The sequence below is a fragment of the Callorhinus ursinus genome, unplaced genomic scaffold, assembly GCF_003265705.2.
Source record: "Callorhinus ursinus isolate GAN/ISIS: 27379988/994484 unplaced genomic scaffold, GSC_fseal_2.0 scaffold6, whole genome shotgun sequence".
Lineage (NCBI taxonomy): Eukaryota > Metazoa > Chordata > Mammalia > Carnivora > Otariidae > Callorhinus > Callorhinus ursinus.
The window spans coordinates 32,773,626-32,782,187 of NW_027397068.1; positions in this window are offsets into that span (position 1 = coordinate 32,773,626).

The following is an 8,562-nucleotide window of genomic DNA, read 5'->3' on the forward strand; positions in this document are numbered from 1 at the left end:
ATGAAAAAGAAGAAAGAAAGAAAGAAAGAAAGAAAGAAAGAAAGAAAGAAAGAAAGAAAGAAAGAAAGAAAGAAAGAAAGAAAAAAAGAAAGAAAGAAAGAAAGAAGAAAGAAAGAGGAGGGAGGGATGGAGGGAGGGAGAGAGGTGGGGAGGGAGGGAGGGAGGGAGGGAGGAAGGAAGGAAGGAAGGAAGGAAGGAAGGAAGGAAGGAAGGAAGGAAAAGAAAAGAAAAAGTAAAAAACAGGGACCTGAGTGGCTCAGTTGGTTAAGCGTCTGCCTTCGGCTCCGGTCATGATCCCAGGTTCCTGGGACTGAATCCCACATCGGGGTCCTTGCTCAGCCGGAGCCTGCTTCTCCCTCTGCCTGCCGCTCCCCCTTGCTTGTGCTCTCTCTCTGACAAACAAATAAAAATCTTAAAAAAAAAAAGAATAATCAAAAAATTAAAAAAAAAAAAGGAAAAGGAAAGGAGGTCATGGTTTTCAAGCTGCCTTTCCCAGAATTTCTAGGAGGTGACTCAAGTGTTCATAAATATTTAGTTCAAATTTCATTATAAAAATATGCTTTCAAATAAACAAACAAAAATATATAAAAACAATAAAAATACATTCAACAATATATAAAAATTATAAGTTAACAAGAAAATCTACACTATGCTGAAGTATGTTCTATCCTGAATAAGAAGCCACTGAAACACTAGCTTACCATCCCCTTATAGACATTTGAATTTACGGCAAACATATTATTTATTGATTAGGTAGAGCTCTGATTTTTCTTCCTTGTATTCAAGACAGTTTCTATCGGTCTAGCTAAATTTATAAATTCAGATACTAATCTCTATCGGTATGAATTATAACATCTCTTTAATCAATTTTATTTTTTAAATAAAAATACAGAAATTAATTGGATGGTAAAACTGTTATAATCCTGCAACTCTCTTTCCTAACTCTTTTTTAAAATTCTTTTCTTTTTTTTTTCCAAAGTTTTTTTATTTTAATTCCAGTGTTGTATTAGTTTCAGGTGTACAATGTAGTGATTCAACAATATCTTTTCTAATTCTTGATTTTGAATACCAGTGTTCATAGGAACACTCCATTAACATGACTGACTTTATTATAAGCAAATACTATAAATTTCATCTTATAAACAAGCATAAGATCCTGTTTTTATCTTTTATACACTGATTTTTTTCTAACAGATATCCAAAGAAAAAATTATACTAAAAATTACAACAATCAAGATAATATACTGAATTAAAAACCATTCGTATAAGACATTGCTTTAAAATAAGTTGTGGGGTAAGATACCTTTCCTCTTTCATTTTGTTAGGTAATTAATAAGAACAAAATATAAAGGCAGCTCACCCTAGAGAAATGTGCCCCTAATCCTTTAAAGGGCATATTTTGCCAGATAATCTGGAAGAGGGTAGAATTAATGACTGATAATGAAACACAATTGTGTATCATTTGATGTCTTCGGCTCCTTTGTGATATGAGAACCTGCGTTATTTGCATCAGTCAAAGCCAGCTGATAGCTGTAAATAGACTCTTAACATCTGCGAATCTTGTATTTAATTAACTGGTTTCTCCAACACTTGCAGGTATAATACATCAAAAGAAAATGATACACACCAAGAAAAACTATTTTGTTGGAGAATTGTGCCCTAATCTTCCCAGAGCCTTAGATCCTTGGTTTTCAACCAGAGAAATTTCATAACTTGTCCCCTCCCGACATTTGGCAATGTTGAAGACACTTGCTTGCCACCTCTTGGGGAATGCTACTGACATCTAGTAGATAGAATCCAGGAATGCTGCTCACGCACCCTGCAAAGCACAGGACAGCCCCCACAACAAACTGTCCAGCTCAAACTATCAACAGTGCCAAGGTTGAGAAACCCTGCCCTAGAGTGCATATTATTCTCTGACAGAAGAGTTCAGAGTAAATTTTTAGACTGTTCTAGATTCATACCGGAGCTTCTAAATGCTTTTTTTCTTCACCCCCTCTTTCCTCTTGGATCCCCAGTGATGGATTGATCTTTCAACTTCACTTCCTGTTTAACTCAAAAATGGGATTTATTTTTCTATGATACTGAGACTTTTCCCCACCTCCCCCCAAATTCTAAATTCTAAATTCTAAATTATTTACTCTTCCTTGTGTTTAAAGAGACAGGACAGTAAATGGGAAGCCCTTCACACACACACACAAAAAAAGTAATACACTGCAATCTTCAGCTTTATAGGTCAAGGGACTTGGCTTTACTAATTCAACCACAGTTTATCTGTACAGACAGCAGTGATTCCTATCCTGTTTACGAGAAGGATTCCTGTCATTGTTTTCTTTTTACACCCAGCCATACACTTTAAATTTTAAAATACTTTGTCCCTACCAAACCGCATTTAATCATCTATTAATCAAAAACATAATTGCTAGAACCACTGAACAATAACCAATATAGCTGCCCTATGATGTGACATAATTCTCGCAAAGAATCTTTAGCTAGAATAATTGGCTCGTATAACCCTATTAATGGTAAGCGTCTGATTTCTATCAGTTGTTTCGAAACTTTGGCAATAGTTTGAAATTTCTCATTTCTACCTTTGTGGACTCACCTTGACCAAACTTTTAAGAAATTAATTAATACAATGATTTATATGATCAATTTATTTAAGAGGACTAGAACTACTGCAAAGGAATAGAGCTTGTAATATATCCTGAGATTTCTTCCTGCTTGGGGTTTAGATAAAATACTGGTGAGGAACAAATGAGAGAAAATAGAGTTAGAAAGTTTCCCAAGGAAATTTCCTCTAAACTGATGGTAATATACAATTATCTCCGGGATAAATTTAGTCCAAGGGAATCAACATTTCATTTAGGAGCAGTTACCCCTGGTTACTGGCAAGAGAAACTGGGAGGTAGGTCTGGACTTCAAACAACTCCTGCACTTAATTCGTCCCTATCTCAGATGACACCATTGAGTTGACTTCAGTCTCACTACATCATCACATTCCAGTCATAAATTCTTGGAGAACACACCCACTCTCTAAATGAAGATTTGGGAAAAACTATCAGCAAGGTGGATTTCTCTTCACGTGAATATTCTCAGTCATTCTGTGTTGATTTTTACTATGTTAAACCATGGAGAATATAAACTTCTCTTGACCTGGTTCTCATCTTTAGGGACTATCTTACTGCAGTCCTCTATTTAACTTAAGTACACTGATAACATGAAATACTTAACTGAAAATCCCATTTGCTGTGTAATTCTACCGGTAAGTACAACTGCATTATGCCCCCAAAAAACATCTGTGCCCTCATCGGTATGTGCACTTTCCAGATTCCCAACTTTTAATAATAGCAGGATGGATGGCTTTTCCTTTTCACAAGTTATCAGTGTTGACCAGACAGAAGAGAATTCATTTTACTTAAATGTCTCTGAAATCCTCACTAAAAGGCACCGAGTGGTTTTCCATCAGTTTCCTTCTGAACCGTGGGTGACCTGATGATACTTCTCAACAATACACAACGTTGGCACACTTCATTGGATGTTTCTTCCAGGTCAGGGCTGAGATTTAAGAGTTGAGATTTATTGACCAAAAATCTTGTAGAAATTGCATGCTAGATTTTTGTTATCTATCTCTTCCCTTCTTCACCTTTGCCCCAGGCAGCTTGAGATCACTTTGAATTTCTGAAACTAGATTCTGATTCAGCAGCTAGGGCCTTCAGTTACATTCTACTTAACTGATTTTTGGAGGGATTTACAAATGACAAATAATGATCTTTCTTTATTAAACAATTTAAAAATAGCAATTACCTTTAAAATGCTTTTTCATAGATAAGCTTGGTTTGAATTTTCTGAGATAGCCGAACATTCCTTTTCTTGGGTTTCCACAAACGGTAAGATTTCACCCGGAAACATAATTTTAAGCAATCATAGTCATCTTTACTAATTTTTAAAAAATGGCTAAATACATTTTAAGCCCAAGATTCTTCACCAGTAGAGCCCTCATCAATCAAGTTTGGCAGTGGAGATCAATGATGTGGCTCAAGTTAACAGAAGATCCATTCTGCAGAAGTTACACACCTGCAAAAGACCAATTCTTTTTTTTTTTTCAAAAAATTGATTCTGAAAAAGAAATTATCTTTTAATTTGCTAACGTCCTACAGTATATTCTGACTCACTGGATGCAAGAGGTCATTTTTCCAAAAAAGGAGAAAATCAAAATGATTTCCATTTTGTATATTAAACATATTAAATATTTATAAACAAAAACATAATAAATATATATAAATTTACTCTAAGGATCAGTTCTTCATTTAGAACTGGTCATTGCTAATTAACATCCTGGATTTTACGCATATATAAGCATGTGTACACATGTAAATATATGAATATGTATAAATATATACATATGTCACATACGCATATATGTAAATGCATACTGTTTGTTTGTTTATTGTACAATAGGCTCTTCACCCAGCAGTGAACCGTGGAAGTGGCTATAACTTCAACTAGTCAGTGCTCAGACGCTACTAGAAGTGTGCAGGGGCTCCCAGTCCCTCCCCGGAGGTCTGCATCTGCTAGGAGACGAGTGCGGAAGCAACACAGGAACAAGCAGGAGGTGCAGGTGGGGAGAAGGGTCTCCGAAATAAGCAGATACCATGAAAGCCATCCTAGCAGCAGAGGGGACTTCCCATCTCTTCGGCTACAGATCAGAACTGGCCCTAGTGGCTGAGCCAGGCATCAGCATGCTGGGAGAAGGGCCCCTTGCTAAAGGGAGGGAAGAGCTAAAACTGAGAGCTGAGGGTGGCCTGTAGAAACTTTATAGCATGGTTATGGGCCCCCGCCTGACCTAGACTGGCCTCAGTTTACCAACCTCACAGTGTTACTGAGAGGTTTCAGTGAGGTCCTAAAGAAGGAACATGTAAAGAACCATGCAATACAGTTAAGCTTTCCATCATCGCCAGTGGTTCTAATGACATTATTGTTACTACTATTATTATTATGGCTAGACCCATAAAAGAAATTATAGAAACCAATTAGAACCTGCGTAATGGTGACAGAACTCACTCTTCTGTGTGTCATTTTCTTCATCCAATTGAACGAGTTGATTTCTAAAATCACTACTTCAGGGGCATCTGGGTGGCTCAGTCGGTTGAGCCTCCTACTCTTGGTTTCAGCTCAGGTCATGGTCTCAGGGTTGTGAGATGGAGCCCTGTGCTGCTGGAAATTCTCTGCCCCTGCCCTTCCCCCCACACTTGCTCACTCTAGTGTGGTCTCTCTCTCTCTTAAATAAATAAAATCTTTTTTTAAAAATCACTACTTCAGATACTTAAAATCTTTCTGAGTCTACATAATATGGAAAAAATTATCATATGGCAGAAATATGTAAGAATCCCAGACAGAAACTTTCAGGTCATCGACCTGTATCTAATTTTGTGGGAGAGAAAAAAAAAAAAATGTATGTAACTTAAAGTTGCAAAAGCCTATCAATGCAGTGCAAAATCAATGCTTTATGAAAAGACTCCACTTGCACTATTAAAAACAGTTTTATAAGTATAACTAAGATCTCTTTGATGTTATGCAAACCTGGGTTTGAATTCCAGCTCTGCTACATAATTACCACTTTGCATAAATTATTTAGCTACCATTTTTTCATCTGTAAAAATGAGATAATACTGAATTTTCCCTAAGGTTACAATAAAACTAAAATACAAACATGTATGGAAAATACTTAGCATAACAGTATTTAGTAAGTCCACAAAAGTGGTATCATATGAAATATTATTAGAGCAAGGTGCAAATATTCTTGCACATTTTTTTAATTTTTAAAAATATTTTGGTAGAAACCAAGGTAACATTTATTTCTTGAAGAGATTACTCTTGACCTTGAGCAAGTTATGTAATCTCTCTGACCCTTGATTATCTTATGTATAAAATGGGAAAGCACTGCCTAGAATACTGTGAGAAATAAGTTATAGAAGAGGTCCTAGTATATAATGCCTGCCCAAAAGAGAGGCTGCTTTAAAGTTAGTGTGAATGCAATTTATCACACTTAACAAAACATTATCTACATTTAACTATTTAAGATATAAATATTTACCCTTTAAAAAGAAATAATGACATGAACGGTATTTACAGTTTCTCTTGTTTTTTTAAGGGAAGAGTAGGCCAGAAGAATAGGCATGTGATTGGGAGGAGTGCTGGAAGATAGCCCTGAGTAGAGTGATCCAGAGCTTAATCTACTTTCCTTGATGAGGTCATTTGTACAATAGAGAAAGCATTCACTTGTTTGTAAAGTGATCAGATTGAAAGTACCAGGCATTGTTTGTTGAAATACCTCTTTTCACTTGCAGGTCTCCAATCTTTGCTTTTATGTACAGCCTGACAAGTGAAGTGGAATGCGGAGGACTGTCTCTCAACAAATTTAAGAGGGGATAGAGCAGAGAAGTCAAGAAATGTACTTAAAGAAATGGTCCAGGACTTCACACAGATGACACATGCTTAGGAAAAAAACAAAAACAAACTTTAGTTTTAGCAGAGGCAGAACAAGCTTGAGATTTTTCCACAGTGTGAAATTGGGATTTATCCCAGCTTGGATCCAATTAATGCTAACAAATTAATCCTGACTGGTTTGCACCTTTCACCTAGACACATACAAAAATCGTCGGCTAAAGGCTCCAGCTAGCTGATTGTTCCCAGACCTTAAAACAATTTTCCAAGAATATCAAGCACATCAAAACCACTGGATTGACCTAATGTGTGTAAGTGGGCAATAAAAGAAGGGTAACCAGCAAGATTGTTGGGTATAATAGCTTTACTTTCTTAATTAATTGCCATTGCTTCCCACAAACTTCTATCCTCCCAACTCTGGCCTTGGCATTAGAAAATAGCTAGTTATCTCTTCCAGCCACTAAATTCTAATAACCATTGCCTGCCTGTTCTCAGGTTCTTAAATCTTCTTGGCCTTTGCTCTCCCTTTCCCTATATTGGACAAGCAAAGAGATTCGGTAGAGCACTGTGCCCAGAAAAGAATCCACAAATGCTGCATGACCTTGGGCACATTCATAAAATGTTCATCTGGAAAATGAGGAGAATTCCTACCTCATAAGGTTTAAGAATTGAGTTAATTCATGCAAAACGTGTAGAGTAGGACTTTGCACAAGATAGGTGCTATTTAAATTGGGAGATCACATGTCTCAGTTTGCCTGGGAGGGTCCCCATTTATGCTTGTTGTCTCAGCTTTCCAATTAGTTTGGCATTTGTCATTCTTAAGGTATCCTGGCTTGTATGATAATTCATGTGCCTCACCTGTGTGAAAGTAGTAAAGCTTCTATTATTATTATTATTATTATTATTATTATACATAAATTATTCACATGTATTTCTGGTAGTTTAGTGGAGTCCTGATTATGAATGCACATACACATTGAGATATTAATACTTGTTGAGATATTCTAGAATCAGAATAGTATAATAAAAAGAATTAATTCTTACACACTTCTTGTGTGATTTGATGGAAGTTACCTAAACTTTCTCAAATCCAAATCCTCTACAGTAAAGCCACATAATGTATAGCCTATGAACTCAGTGGTTGTAGGAATCCAATGAGAAAATATAAAAGAAAATAATTTGTAAATTATAGCATTGATATAAATGTAACATAATTCTTGGACTAAAATTTGAATTTAAGTATCATTTTTCCATAAATACCATTATTTAGAAGCTGACTCCATACTGCCACAAGGCTTCTATGTACCTAGCATTACATATGTATTACTGAATTTATAATATTTGGTTAGAAAAAAAGCATCAAGTAATCAAAATGATCTGTTGCTCATCCATGCACCAAGGACTCTTAGAACTTAGCAGTTCCTATTTCTTGACTTGCTTGGGTACAGCAATATGTACAATAGAATCAGTTAAGTGCATGGGTTAAAGTCATTGTTTTGCCACTAATGAGCTGAATAGCATTAAGCAAATTATTTTAATGAATCTAGGTCTCAATGAGAGGAATACTACTACCTATTTCACAAAATTATAATGAGACATAAATGAGATCATGATTATAAAAGTCCTAGCACGGTGACCTTATTATGCTTGATGTATAGTAAAATCTAAATAAATGTTAGCTATTACATCTAATTTTTAAAGTTCTTAAAAAGCACCAAGGTGAGCTCAATCTTTCTACTTTAGAATACATGTTATTACTGTGGAGGTAGAAGGTTAATAGGCAGATGACTTAGCTCCTGACCCTAAGAAAATTCTAAATTGTATCTTAAGGTTGACAGAGAGGCAGCAGTTGACTCTGGCTGACAAATATTTATTAAGTAATTGCTATATGCAAAACACTGTGCCAAGCACAGTGGAATATAAGAAAATAAGTAAAAGTTGACGAGAAGCTTGTAACACCAGCAGTCTAACAAATTATATAAGAAGACAGAATATAGAAAGTGGTATAAGAAAGGTACAACAAATAATATTAAAGCTCAACAAAGATTATAATACCGAGGTTAAATTTTAAAGGTCTCATGGAGACAGGTCCATGGATGGTGACATTTTGGATTG